At 37.6% G+C, this 16,384-nt stretch overlaps 1 pseudogene; it reads right to left on the reverse strand.

The window, feature by feature from the left end:
- Positions 1–1,185: 1,185 nt before the first annotated feature.
- Positions 1,186–13,210, reverse strand: LOC113061223 (DNA-directed RNA polymerase III subunit RPC2-like; annotated as a pseudogene).
- Between the last annotated feature and the right edge of the window lie 3,174 nt (positions 13,211–16,384).

The raw sequence follows: 16,384 nt of genomic DNA on the forward strand, positions 1-16,384 counted from the left end.
AATTGCAGAAAATTACTCTTCTAATTGATTTCAAAGTAGTTAAATTAAGTTTGCAGATGCCATTGTTTTGATATTTTATTGACCAATGCAATGCAATTTTGGGAGGAGCAAACTAAGTCGGGGGCAATGGCTGCTGACAGTTCAGCTTTTCCTTCACAGGAATAAATGCTATTATAAAATATATAAAAATAGAAAACAGTTATTTTTGACTTGTAATATTATATAGAATTATTTTGGGAAAAAAATAAAAATAAATAATAATAAAAATTTTTAAAAAAATATATATATATATATAAACAGAACAGTAGTGTCCCTTTCATATTAAAAAAAAAGGAAACAATAAATAAATAACAGAACTAATACTACAAACCATCAAAGAAACAGAACAAAATAACAATATCCCAGCTTTCATTAGAAGCTGTATGGATTATCCAGCACCTCTAACAAGCTGGGAAGTGGATGGCAAGAGAGAGCCAAACATCAATGTAAATTTCCGTAATTACAGTTTTAAAGATGAAGGCTGTGAAGGAAAAGGAGGAAGAGAATCTTTGCATCCTCTCCTCAGAAGACTTCCTTTTTCTGTTCATTTACTCTAAGTCTCATTAGCCCCTCATTAGCTAGGACAGGTGCAGCTGGCCAAAAGAGACACCCTCAGACCCCTATTCCACCCCGCCTCCCCCCAACCAGCGAGTGAGTGAGCCGCACTGTCAGTGCCCATTCTACCGATGTGAGATGCATTCTTCCAATCAAAGCCTTCCCCGGTTGCTTGGTGGGCGGGAATTCAATCTTTGAATAGTGGATGATTTAGTGTACAAAAAAAAAAAAAAAAACAGCAAAGTGGGAAGGTGGTGTCAATGTTAAAACAAGCTCCTTCCTACTGTCAGTGTTGTCAGATTAACAGTTCATCAAGATTGATATATATATATATATATATATATCAATAAGATATATATATATATATATATATATATATATATATATATATATATCAATAAGATAGATATATATATATATATATATATATATATATATATATATATATATATATATATATATATATATATATATAATTATCTTATTGATAAGATAGAAGATGTTTAATAAAAATGAAATGAAGACCTTTCAAGTAAGGCTTAATCAATGTTGTATATGTAGTCCTTAATAATACTGTACCGCTCCTCTGTGTGTAAGCTTTGGTGAAATGCTGTAATCACTCGCCTTCACTCATTATATCGAGCCAGTTTGAGGCAGGGGATGATGGTCATGGACTGTAGTTCTTGGAAGAGCAGTTTGCAGGCATATGGAATTCGTAGAGGTGACACATAGCACAAAGACTTGCAGTAATGACACCTGCAATAAACAGACATTAAAATTTATCATTAATCATTAAATCATAAAATCATTTTATTGCCCATCCTGAATATCCCAGCAAGCCACACTGGCTGGACACACATCCACCTCAAAAGCATCACTGGAGATCATCAGTCGCTTGAGCAGCAGCATGCTGGCTCTGTAGCAAATGAGACAGTCTCATTCCATCTCTCCCAGACAGAGACCACCATCTCTGGAATGACCCTCAGGGGGCTGCACGTTCCTGCATTATGATAATAATATAAAATAAAAATAAAAAATAGCATTGAATTGCAATAAAGATAAAAGCCAGAATAATAAACTATTTATTATCGCAAAGAATAAATATAATAAAGCAAATTTCAGAGAATATTTTCGCCTTTTTACCTAGTACTGCACTCAGACCATATGCTCTGGCATGCATTTTATCCAGCACCATGTGCTTTAATTTCTGATAACAGACTGGACAGAAGCAGATGTAAGCCTCCAGAGGTTCCCTAAGAGCAAATTACCCCAAAAACGAATTAATTAATTAAAGTAATGTGCAACAGAGAAAACACTCTCTGGTGGTTCTTTTGATTTTTGCAATATATAGAAATTCTAAATCAATGTACAGTAGCTATTCATTTTAAAGGTATTTAAATCTTCATAAGTTGACACTTTATAGGGTTCCATTAGTAAACATGCGTTAATGCATTAACTAAAATGAACTAACGGTGAGAAATTTGTTATTTTAGTTCTTCATCTTTGTTAATGTTGGTTAATATAAATACAACTGTTCATTGTTAGTTCATGTTAGATTACGTCCATTAAATAATAGTAAACAGATTAACATTAAATGCGTTAGAAGTATTGTTCATTGTTAGTTAGTGTTAACTAGTTAGCTAATGTGTTAACATGAAAGCTTATTGTAATGTGTAACTTAAAGCTATAAAACAAACTTGTATTGATGAAATAGAAATATGCAAATGAACAAAAGTGATGCAAAAGAACAGTTTTTACCCAATGATGCCTGAGGTGGCATAATTCTTGCCCTGGTAATTGGTAGTCCTCACACACATCCTTCACTTTACTGCCCCCGAAAGCAGTCCCATAGTGAAAACGTCCATCCAGCGCCCCTGTTTTACCAGCCAACAGCTCAATCAGCTTCCCAACCTGAAACAAATCAAAGCAGAGCTCATTTTATTAATTTGATTTCTCGTTTTCTAAGATTGACACACATCCTAAAAATGTATGTGTTGCAAGCTCAATGGCTCCTTGATGGAAACTAATAACTTTTCCCCCCTGCAGCAGTGTAGATGCCCCTGTTTCCCAGTCCTAACAGTGCAGCTGGTGAATGTGAGTGACATCATGTTGAGGTCACACACCGCTGCACGACAGAAACCTTTAGTGAATTCACTCGCAGAAAGAGCCAAAAGATCTTTGACTCCTTGTCACTGAGAGAAATCTATTCCTCAATTCAAAAGATTTCCTATATGACGGCCTGCTGTTTGCACCAAAACACAGAGTTCAGAATTAGAAAGCATGGGGGAATTAAGGTCTCTGAAAACTGAAATTGTGAGATTTGCATAAACTCCACTGTATAAGACAACCTTAGGTAAACAAGAGCATCCATTATATAAATGTACTACCATTCAAATATATGTATGTTTTTGTAACTTTCATCATCCAAAGGCCTATAAAGCAAACGTATTCAGGTCTGCTGAAGTGGAACCATTGGATATTCAGACTGCAGGACAGAGTGAAAGTGGTCCAAAGCAGTCAGTGAGAGTGTAAATGTTTGCAGTGGAGTTCCTCACTCTTCCCGCAGCCAGAGCAAACACATTATTGGGTCATTTGCAAGTGATAAAAGAGAGAAGAACAGGAGCAGGAAGTGAGGAGAGGTGCTTAGCTGGACAGTGAGAAGAGGATTATACACCAATAGTTTCCCCTTTACCATGGAGCGCACAAAGTAAGGTTCAACTAAGGTGAGCGATAGAGAAAAAAAAATCTGGGCTCTTCGGAAGAACTCTCTCTCTCTCTATATATATACATAAGCTTTTCAGAATAGAAATCTCTGAATCAATTTAAAAGATCATAATGATTATATATCAATGTAAAAATAATTCACAAATAATATATGCACATATTGAATCAAACTACTCAATATTTTGGTTAAATGTTTAATACCACCAAAATAAGTACCTAAAGCAATGCAGCAATGAATCAGCACAGATCAATAATGAAAATAGAAAACTACATTTATTATCAGTTAATCAGGGAACCTCTTTTAGTGATGTCACCTTAGAATAGTGAATGTCACATTTTTCTCTGTTTAAAAAAGAAAGAAAAAAGGAAATTAGCTTTTTATCTAAAAAACAACAACAACAACAGTTTTGATTATGCTGCCCCAATTGTAACATTTACACTTCTGTTCAAGTGTTTGAAGTTTAGATTTTTTTTTCTCTTATGCTCACCAAGGCTGCAGTTAATCAATGTTGATCTGATTGCTGCTAAATGTTTTTTTTTGAAACCATGACACATTTTTCCAGGATTCTTTGATGAACAGAAAGATCTAAATAATTTTTTTTTTTTTTTTTTTTTGCAACCAGGTTAATCTCTTTACTCTCACTTTTGGTAAATTTACTGCCTCCTTGCTGATTTAATCTTCCAAACGGTGGTGTATGTTTTAACACGGAATTTCCATATTTGAATACAGAACAAGTAGACAAATATTATTTTAAGTTAAGAAAATAATTGATAATCCAATAAATCTAGGCATTAAATAAATGATCAAAACAGTTGTTAGTAGCACTAGCAGCCGCGTAGGTAAAAGGATTTCCTGGTGCAAGAAGTGAGAAAGTGAGCAAGAGTGCAACAGAAGCAGAGAGGTAAGTGAGAGCGGTTCCCATAGCACACATCCTCTGTGTTGTTTGTTTTGTGTGAGAGGGAATGATAAAAGAGGCATGAAATCAGCAAAGAAAAGCAGGACAGCAGTAAGAGTCCATGGCCCTCCATCACTGGCTATACAGCCCCACTGTGGCGGCTCGCACAATGGACCCTGCCAAGACAGCTGTGTGTGTGTGTGTGTGCTCCGGTGTGTGTTTGGGTCAGCGGTAAATAATTAACCTATCGTTCTCCGGTGACCGGATCTTATGAGGGTGGTAGAGGCTGGTCAGAATGGGGCCGCAGGATGAGGGAGGGGTTTAAAATGAGTCAGACAAAACTCCCGTGAAAGCCAACGACTCCAAACCATAGTGGGACATCTTTAATAGGCTTTCTTTTGCCCCAAAAGGTAGCTAAATCGCTTTCTTTGATGTACAACGTTCTCTCAAACTAATTTTCCAACAAAAAGCACCTAAAGTGCCCGTTTAGTGTGCACACAGGCGATTATAATAAAACCACCACGAAGAAATATAGAAACGTAAATGAATTCCTGATGAATGTTATTGTGTGGTTGGCTGCACAGTCGCGCACCTCTGGAAAACACAGCTCAATTTCTCCAAGTGGGACTGTCCAATAAAAGCCCGCCTCTAAATGCACAAAAGACATTCAAGAGAACGGCACTATCCTTCACAACAACAATTAGCTGCCCTGTGTTATCCTGATCCACCGACACTTGCCTGCTCCTTTAAATACAAAAAGCTTCTTTAAAAAGAGCAGTAAATACCATCTAGTGCGGTTAGCGGCTAACCCGTCCCTGACCCCTCCTCACTGTCACGTCCCATGATGAGTGCCAGTGGACGACCTCCACTAATGAAATGAGTGAATTATGCATGGCGCCAGTTAACGCTCTGATTAAAACATCGTACTGACCAGCTCTCTCAGCGGAGGTGCTCAGAAACAATGGGGGCTGTAAACACTTTCCCAGGACTGAGCTGCTGTAATAAATTTGCATAGTCTGGCATGGGACAAAAAGCTAATTAATTGAAAAACAGGCAAAAAAAGTTGAAGAGAATGGGAGGGCCAGCTGAGACGATATAACTTGGGCATTGAAAATAAAATTGGACATCAAGTTTAGAAACATCTCTGCCCACTTGTTAATGAGAGGTTTATTGTCTTCTTTTTGGCACGGTGCTGGAGTGTCATTTCATATGTTGGGATCTACTAAAGCAGAGGAAAAGATGCCAGTCTAGAAAAGGACAGAAAGGTTGAATCTGTACCATGTCGACTGCTGAACTTGTCTCCGATCTCTGGGCTTCGTGTCTGCCTGAGCAGGAGCTTGACCAAAAAGACATCTTCAGCTTTGGAGGAGATCGTCACCTTCTCATTGTAGGAGTCTGTTGCTCCTTTGTATCTATAGAATGAAGAAATTAGGCATTAGGCAAAAAAAACTTCTGTAACTACAGTATAGAACGAAGAAAGTGTGGATTTTAGAAGACTAACTCAATTATCTCAAATAAAACTATTGGAAGTTGTGGCCTAAAGGTTAGAGAGTCGGACTCCCAATCAAAAGGTTGTGAGTTCGAGTCCCGGGCCGGCAGGATTTGTGGGTGGGGGGAGTGCATGTACAGTTCTCTCTCCACCTTCAATACCACGACTTAGGTGCCCTTGAGCAAGGCACCGAACCCCAACTGCTCCCTGGGCGCCGCAGCATAAATGGCTGCCCAATGCTCTGGGTGTGTGTTCACAGTGTGTGTGTGTGTGTTCACTGCTCTGTGTGTGTGCACTTCGGATGGGTTAAATGCAGATCACAAATTCTGAGTATGGGTCACCATACTTGGCTGAATGTCATGTCACTTTCACTTTCACCAGCACCTGCTTGCTCTCAAACCTCTCACTTGTGAGGAATGTGACATAAAAAAAATCAATACATATTCTTAGATCAGCACATTCAAGGTTGAAATGTCTTACCAGGCAAGCAGAAGATGTCAGCATCCAGAAAACTGTGTCTCCAGGTTGGCTTGTGTGTTTCTGTGTCCAGCATTGGACCCTTCACTTTGTAGAAAGTCGGGTTAGTGTAACGCACGATGGTGATTGTTGTCTTCACCGTAGGCTTCTGTGGGCACACCAGCAGGTACATCAGGTTATCTATTTTGTAAATATGTTTTTATTTTTCATCATTAATAAATGTATTCATGTATTAACCAATGCTAACTTGTACAGCTTAAATGTTAATTTCTACAAATTCAAATAGATTTTTAAAACGATCCGAGAATAATAAATATTGCAAAAGTATTGTTCTTTATTTCATGATAGCCCCTGCATTATAAAATGTGAACATTTAAAGCTTCGTTCTTACTAGTAAGGCCTTTACAATTACCACTAAGGGTTTTCTTAACTTAAGATGTTGGTTACAACACAATTCAATGCGTTTCAAACAATATGAAACAGCTAATGCACATCTGATCACATTTAACCAACGGTCTGGGAGGAGTGTTGATGTGTAGGCTGGTGTTGGTAGTGATAAAATCTCTGGGGTGGTGGTTTAGCAATAGCAAGGATGGAGGGGTGGGGGTTGAGGTTAAAGCATAATAGCCGCTGTCCCTTGAGGCCTTGACATTTGTCAGATGCTATTACTCTACAATCAGGGTACAAGCACACAGTGTGTGATAATAGAGCTGGGGCCACACAACTGGATTTGCACATGTATGGGGCTGTCCGTCCACAAAAAAAGAAGACAAGGCCTGGGATATGGGGCCGAATATAGTTGCAGTCTCAGTGGATTTGTAATGTGGGTGGTGGCCAGGAGAGGTTTAAGTAGTTTTGGTAACCAGGGCAGCGGAGTGTGCTCTTTCCCTATTGCACAGCTGAGCACACTAACCCTGCTCCACACACTGAGCTCAGGACACAATGAATGCCTAATGACACTCACAGACAGTGGCAGGGAAAGTCCTCCACACACACACACACACACACAAAAGCAAGTCTACGAAAGCAGGCAATGTTTGATGTCCACATACATACAGAATGTGGAGTGTGTGTCAAAAGTTTTGAATGCCAGTGCGAAAGTGAGTGTGTCTGTGAGTGAATAGGAGTGTGTGTGTGTGTGGATGTAAGCGTTTAGAAGTGGATGTTTGGAGATGGAGACTGTAGTAGTCTTACCCATAGCACACTGGTAGGCGTTTCTGGGGGACTGGTTATGATGAGGGTAAGGAATCTAACCAGCACAGGCCCCCAGCAGCATGAACGGTTCGATCTCCAAATGGGTTGTATCCCTGAATAAAACACACATAGGGTTTTTTATTTTTTTATTTATGAGAACTCTTTATTTGGGTCTAAATGGATGCCATATATAGTGGCTCTATATGGACTCTAGATATATAAATGTACAAATGTAATATTATTATATTATGTTTGGCCAATATACAATAATAAATTCTAAAATTATTATGGCTAATAATTATTTTTGTTTTGGCTGATTATAAAATGATTTACTATTTTCCCTAGAAACATTTTTCTGGCCAATACTAATAATAACCAAATGATTATTATTTTCATGATGTTGCTGTTATTATCCATCTAAAAATAAATACAAAACTCTAACAATAAAATCATTTTAAATGAAATTCAGGCATCACAGCATTATGATGTACAATATGAAAAACACATATTCCCAGTGGCATTTGCTAATTCACATTTAAGAGCATTAATAATTCAATTATTAGCAATAGTAATTAAAGATTAAGTGAACAATTTATGATGATAAAGGCATATCCAGGATCAACAGATAGATCTAAATTAAAATATAGTTACATTAAATATATATATATATATATATATATATATATATATACATTATATTGACAATGAATATAGTACAATGCCCGGGATGGGATGGGATGTCGTCATGCTTCCCACAAGGCTATTGGTGCCAACTTAAAAAATTTTTTAAGCTAAACACTTTGCAAATATGTTTTCTATGGCAATGACAATTACAAATTAGTGTTTAGGTGTCCAAATTTTTTAAGGGCCTGAGTTATGTGGCTTAAATTAAGAACTCACTTGGCGATCATGTTCTCATATAAAGCAATGTTACAGTCATTTTCCACATTTACATCAAAATAGTCCACCAGACTCTCATGAAGGAAGTCCTCAAATGTTCAACAGGGAAAAGTGGGTGTTAAGAACACAATGAAAAAGGCATGCATAAGACTCTCGAATCTGCATACTGGACTCTCCATTCAGATGTAATTTTTAAATATTGATTGGCTTCAAACGCACCTGTAGCCCTGAGACAATTCCTCAGTGTGTTTGTTCTTTACAGCTGCTTGTCTATTCTTCACAATGATGTAGGGTCTATCAGGAGCACACCGAATGCAATTCAAATGTGTCTGTGCAACATACGGCAACTAACAACATTGGGCACTGGTTTTAAACCATTTATATTCCAAATATATTGTAATTATGTGATTTAAAGAAACACTGACCAGTACCTGCACAAACAACCCCCATCAGAAGAAATATATACACAGCGGTCGGTCAATTTGGTTGAAATGGACACAAACTCATTTATAAAACCAGCTCTACGCATCACTCTGAAGGTGTAGACCAATATGCAATAGGTCATTTAGGTCAGATTTATATCAGATGTGTAAATGTGCAAGTATTAATTCACTTTCAATAGAAAAAGTTTTAGCTTTTTGTTTGAACGATAAGAGAGACCCACTATGGTGCCACCCGGGCTCATACAATGCCTTAGTGTTGTGTGAGTCACTTTGTGGGCAAGTATGTTTGTGGATTAACTTGGGAGGGATTGTATTTATTTATGCATTGACACCTGCTGTGTTTGCTAATTAATTAGCCACAGTGACGGCCTGTGTAATTTGTAACTTATCAGCGCTGGGAAAAACATATACATGAATTAATTAGTAGGGTGAGTTTTCTGTGACATGACATTAAAAGGTAATCAATAGCACACCCTTTTGTAGTATGAACAGCAGACGTTCATTTGAATATTATTCAAATGCCTGCAGCCTGTCTATGTGCTTGAAAAATAAAAGGTGGAACAACGTGCTGTTTGGCTTCTGTTCTGCCTGTGTGTGAAGATACCATTGAGGAAGACGAGGAAGACAGTGGGGTAGGACAACTCCTCTTCACACAGAAGGATGACGTCCTTCACTTTCAGGTTGAAGGCCAGCTTGGTGATGGGGCCGTTCTCTATGTCAGTAGTGATGTGGGTCATCAGAGCCAGATTTTTTTACCAGACCACAAGCCTAGAAAACAATCAAAACAGCTTTGATTATCTAAATGATTTTAATAAGCACAATAAATCAGTGGTAAACCAATATGGCTTTTCCAGTGGTCATTACTGCTCTTTTCCATAAAAATAAATCATTAAATTAACTGTATAAATGCTTGCACTCTCACTGCATGGAAATAAGCAGTGTGAACATACTTCAAAACATGCATCCACTGATGATGTTGACAAGATGATGGTGTTTCGTAAATGAGGAACACTGTCCTCCTTCAGGGAGTCTGGGAGGGCTGGAGAGAGCGGGAACCGTTAATTTTTCTGGTTTTCTCAAACTGAGAGGAGATCCTGGTCATCATGCTCTGAGCTGAGATGTAAGAGAAGCGGGTTAGAACCTGAGTCACACCCTGCCTGTCCATCTTAAAAAAACAGGACAGCCAACGGATGACTTCATCTCTTCTTTTGAATCGCAAGTGTTGTCTTCTCCAGATAACTTGTTTTTATTAGCTTCATCTGGCTCTACCCCCCCCCCCATCCTATTATCCAGATTTAATAAACAGGTGTTTCCACGCCGTGATAAATTTGACCTCTCATTCTCAGATTTTCTTCAATAGAAGCCCCTCCCCTTCTGTTCTACATTTGCATATGCAAAAATAAACATCCTCACTGAAAATTAATAAAGAAATTAAGCTTCCACAACCCAGCCAGGCCAATTAGTTGAATGTCAGGGAATTGTAAATGAGGAGAAAGGGGATTGGAGGTGCTGGAAAGCATGCATGTGCGTGTAAAGCTCCGCTGAAAGGGTTCCTGTCACTCACTAACTCCCAATTGCTCACACACTATCATAAGCAAGCGCGTACACACATAAACACACCCCACCTCGGAGCAGGCGGAGGGAAATTAAAGGACTTAAGACGGCGGTAATTACATTATCACAGTCGGGCTGGTGGATTAACTCAATCGCTCCAGTCAAGGCGGCTATTCTTTTGTCATAGACAGGCTAAATTATAATAAAGTGGAGAAATCCCTGAGTTTGGCTGCGCTGCAGTCGGGTGTTGCTGCCACATATCTCGCCCGCAAACAAAAGCAGGCCGGCTGGGAATGAAGGGGAAGGCAGAAGCATAGGGGGTGCGGATGAAACAAAGCACTGGGAAAATAATGACGGTATTATAATGACAAGCAGAATAGAAACAAAAGGGAAGGTAAGGGATTGGGTGCTAGCCAAGTCTGAATCTGTTGGTTTTGGCTTCTGATCAGTTTCATAAGAGGCCAACAGTGTGTTTAATCAGAGGAAAAGAGATCAGTTATGTTAGACGAGAGCACAAAAAATGTTTGTGCGCACAAGCGAGACAGCGCCCGTGTCCAGGATGTAATATGAAATCTGCCGTACAGGAGGAACAATCTCAAAAGAGATACTAACAAACATTACACACACTAATCTTCAGCTCCCAAATACATGTCTGTGCCACGCAGGACAAAAACAGATAAATACACACTAGCATTATCATAATTAACAGCCTGAGCGTGGAGGGGTTGTCAGTCATTCCTAATAAAAGAGATGTGAATGGAAAAGAAGAGATGGATGTATGGATGAAAAAGGGTGCTGCACATTGTACTTTATTCTACGGTGAATATTTCATGAGCCTTGCATTCATCTGTGTGGATGCCAAGAAGTTAGAAACATTAGACATGACAAGGGCAGCTGAGGTTTGAGCAGGATGTGATACTGAGCATCACATTTTTCAATTTCTTTTTTGACAGTTACGAAAGGGGCAAGATACTTTTCAGACCAGATTCGAGCCTACTTCACTCATATGAACAACAGAGCTCAATAGACCTACCAAATGCCATTTCTGAACCCATAAACATTCTGAAGAGCAGGGTTGCAGGATAACCACCGTAAAATGGCATTCAAAAGCTTGAGGTTTTTGAAAGTACACTCTTTTGCTCACCAGGGCTGCATTTATTGGATTAAAGTTACAGTAACAACAGTAACATTGAAAACATCATTACAATTAAAAGTAACTCTGAATAAATCTGCTGTAGAACTGAGCACTTTATGCATGTGTCGCTGTAGCTGTATTTGAGAAAGCAAATAATTTATGCATAATACTAAATGATTATGTGCAGAGGTAATAGAAGAGCTGTTATTAAACCCTCTACGAGGCAGATACCTGGCCAGCCAACTCCAGACGTTTGTTTTCATAGTAACTGTGATCGTCCACTTTGCTGTCCCCTTGAGCGAGAATCACTCTATACACCATCACAGCTTAGCATACACTTACCTCGAAAGTTAAACTCTTTTCCCTGGAGACACCAAAAATTTGACAGGTCCAACAAACACTTTATTACCGATGTATTTTAGAGCCTGAAAGGAAAACTAAAAGATGCAACATTTCGAATTGTCTTTTACAAATATTTTCACTATTCTTTTGTATTTAGACTCGATGGCAGTTTTGCATTTCAAAGTATGTTATGAAGAATTATGTTACAAAGAATAAAAAGCATAATTGCTTTAGAGCCTCAATTAATAAGATTAAACACATCAAATCAAAGCATTTAATCTGGAGTGACCGAGCTGCTGCAGGGTTCACTGGCTTTCTAAAGGGGTATCAGAGAAATGGACCCCTCCATTCTCTGCAGACACATGCAGAGACACACACACCTGAGCCAGAAACTTGTTTTGCTCCAGAGGTCAAAGGTCACACAGACTAGGCTTCTCCTTTAGACCACCCACTTTGAGCCATGGAATGATGTGCAATTGACAAGTACCACTCCTCAAAGTTGTACCAAACTACTTCAAATGTTTCCTGTGTATATTGCGAGAAATGCATTAGCTGCTATTACAATTGTAATATATGTACATACACTCATGCAAAATATAAATTATATATAAACATGCATACTTTCAAAGGTGGAGCCTGTAATATTTGTTTTCCAAAGAAGTACAACAATTTTAAAAGTGAAAAAGAACAGCATTTATTTAAACAGAAATGTTTTGTAAAATTATAAATGTATTTGCTGTAAATTGAGCGATTTAATGCATCCTTGCCAAATAAAAGTAAACACAAGAAGAAAATCTTGCTGACCCCAGCTTAAATGTGCTGTAATCTCAAAAATGCCACTAGTCCAATAACTTTCAAATCGATCAAATTTTGTGGCTGCCCTTCATTTTCAATCTAGATTAAAACTCTTGACTGATTCTCAGTCCTAATAACACATCATATCTAACGGAGGTCTGCTCTGGTCAATCGGTACACACATGTAGGCTCATTAGCAGACCTTTGATGAGGCTCACACAATGTCACGACCACGTAAACAGACATTCACATCCGCTCACACACAGGTTGCTAGGAAGCAGATATGGCCCTTGCTGACCCATTGTTGAGTCTTGCAATGAATAATACATCTCAGATTCTTCAAACTCTGCCTCAACAGTGGGATCCTTGGTTTTTGAAAGCTTGAAGGTTTTAAACATTATTCAGTGGTCTGATCTTTAATCAAAAGCATCTGGTAATACTTCTAGTAACATTCAGCTTAATATTGTTTTGTATGTGTTGAACATTTACAGGCAATGCAAACCACTCTTATAAATTATAGCAGCGATTTAGTCAGCGGTACCTGAGTTTGGGAGAATATTTGGGCCTTCTGACACTCCTCCAAACTGAGAGCAAATGCAGCCATATGTTCCTCCGTGCCAGTCGTCTGAACTATCTCCTGATCACTCTCCACTCCCGTAGCCTGATGAATGACATAGTTATTAAAAGTGAAATAATCGAGTAAAATAAGAAATACAATGTATACAGTTGTGTATTTACAGCAAAGAGATTGCAATTGTTTTAAAAAACAAAACAAAAAACCAGAGCATGTAGGATCCTGCCCTAATGCAAAGGTGAATCTGGTGCCACAGGCCTCGATGACATTTATTTATGCTAATAGGGGACTGTGGGAACAGGACTGGGTGGATCACAATGCTTAAAGGTCTCCACCGTTTGGCAAGGCTGCTGTGAGTTGCAAGGAATTCCCGCTGGAATGTGCTGTGGATGGACAAGTGCAAAGCTAACAAGCTCGACAGTTGATTTACTCTTCGGCCTATCCCTAACCCATCCGACCCATATGTTTAGAGAGAGCCTGGGATCATGAGGGATTTAGGAAAGACACCGGTGATAGTACAAGCTGGTCCCCTGATATGAACTCTAATTAAATATCTGTTTCAACTGTCAGGTGATATTTAACACAGTGTCAAAGAACAGAAGAAACATAATAAAAAATGCATAGAAAGCAAGCATAAATACTAAAACAATTTAAATGCTATCAAATGCTTTAGGAAAGATCTTGTAAAAGATTTGGTCATTTTAAATGACAAAAGTATCATAACAATGACATTTCAATAAATGCTTAGAATATAACAAAAGCAAGTAACAGTAAAATATTAGAGTATAACATCACCAGATTTGTTTAATATTATTAAACAGATGCTGATGGGTCATTAAAGCGGTTCTAATTCCAGCATACAGTATGAATACAGTCACAGCAATTTCATTAACTAAAGAGACGGTATCATTTAAGTTGGGGATTTGTAAGAAATGTTAATGTCTTGTGCTCACCAAGGCTGCAATTATTTATCAGAATTAGAGTTAAAACAGTAATAGTGAAATGAAATATCACTAAAGTTTATATTACAAATATATATTTTTAAATAACTTATTCCTGTGATTCAAACCTGAATTTTCAGCAGACATTAATCCAGTCTTCAGTGCCACATGATCCTTCAGAAATCATTCTAATATGCTGATTTGCTGCTCAAGAAACATTTCTTATTACTATCAGTGTTGCAAATAGTTTAGTTATTTTCCGTCAATTTAATGCACACTTGCTGGAAAAAAAAAATATTACACCAAATTTTTCAACAGTACTGATATAATACCATTTAGCAATACTTTTAAATATGTGTAAATGGTTTTCAGCCAAGTTGCACTGTATTCTTTGTTGACGTGCGCCATCTACTGGTTGGAAACAGCATATGGCCTGAATCATGAAACTGTGCAATTACCTAAACCAGTGGTTCTCAATACCAGTTCTCATTTACCACTGCTCTGCACATCTCTTATCACTTCAGACAGTTGTTCTATTCCACCGTAAGTGCCCTGCGAAGTGGACATCACAGGATATTTTTTATTTACAGAGGTATATTACGTCACACTTCTCAAGTACGTTTCATTTAGCGTATTGTGACGTAGCACAAATCGAAGTATGGACTTCCTGCGCTGAGGGAGTAAGAAGCAAAGGTAGGGACCATGACAATAAAATAATACTAACTTATCATGCTAAATTAAAAATTAGCAAATTTGTCTAATTGGACAATATCCTTATTTCAGATACCACACTGGGTCAGCATCACTTGATCTTCTCATTCGTTTCATTATCTTTTTTATCTGGAGAGATTAGTAGACATTATGTGTATGCCACTAAAGTTTTTTGTCAGTATCAAATTGTTTTGCTGGTACAAAAAGAAATTAAAACAAAAATATAATGTCATGGAAACCACAACTATTTACAGTATATGTAGAGAAGTCTGTGAATGGTACCATCCTTAATAAGTCAACAAACCTCTACACTGATGAAGTAACTGAAGGAATCGATGTGCTGCTTAACTAAGAAACTAAAACAAAAAACACTAATATATAATATATAATAATAATAATAATTTGAATTAGAGGCTGTAAATGCAACATCATTCAACATAATTCTTGCTGGATCATAAGAATGAATCATATGTATAAGAAGAAAGCATGACAGAGAAAGACATCTCCGCAGCATTCGATCCTGCACTAGCCAACTGAGGGATAGCTTTTTCCTTCAGGCTATCAAAGTAATGAAAAGTCAGAAGAACTAATACACCCTACAGCATACTCCCAACACAGATTTTGTGTGAATTTGTAAAGTTTCAAATACTTAAAAAACAAAGTAGAAAGCCTGAAATACTCCTATATGTAAAATAATTTAATATTGATCTGATTTTTCATGCTCCCGACTTACCTTTACCTACCTTCTATTTTATATCTGTTTCATGATTCTATTCAACTCATATTCATACTCATACTAATATGTGATGTGATTTAAGTTTACATGCATGAATGTTTCAGATCAGCATTTCAGATTCAAATATTTCTGGTAACATGTTATCAGGCAACCATGTGGTTTCTTTCATAAATCAAAAGGAGAGACTGAATGCAGCATAAAACAGCATTTAGAATTCCACAAATCGACTTTAAGATTAACGGCCTGCCTAAACTACATTTTATAAAAGATTTTGGTCTGTCCATGTTAACTGCAAGTTTCAGCACAGCTCCGTGGATAAATAAGCTTTAGTGCAAACTAATGAAATGTCATTATTGAAGTGTAAACTATGAACTTTGCTGAAGCAGCACACGGAACAAGTTGTCACAATATAATCGTTTCTTTTCTCCGCGCTGGTCAGGGTTTACCAATCTCACTAAAGCATGCATGATTACTTTAAGGATTTGTTATAATAGTTTTCATAGAGATGACAGAGGAGGACTTCCATCTGTATAACAGATAGTAATAATTTGCACGAAAACGATAATAGATTTCTGTACACAAATGTATTCAATAAGCCAAAAGACTTGTTGAGATTTGAATGCTGTTCAACAGAAGATTTCTTAATTGCCTGGTTTGACAAGGGTTTCACCACAAAATGTTCTTACTTTTATTTTAATGTAAATATTTTTAATGTATTTTGTATGCCTGTGGTGGCAATGCCACAGCTGTACTGTGAAAACAATTCTTATGATAACTAGTATTTTTTTTGCGACAGCAATATTACTCTTTGTAAAAGGGTATCTTACAAATTTACGTTCATTGACAATCTTCATAATATAAAAAATTTCTGCTCTGACA

Source organism: Carassius auratus, chromosome 43 (assembly GCF_003368295.1).
Source record: "Carassius auratus strain Wakin chromosome 43, ASM336829v1, whole genome shotgun sequence".
In the NCBI taxonomy this organism is placed as follows: Eukaryota; Metazoa; Chordata; class Actinopteri; order Cypriniformes; family Cyprinidae; genus Carassius; species Carassius auratus.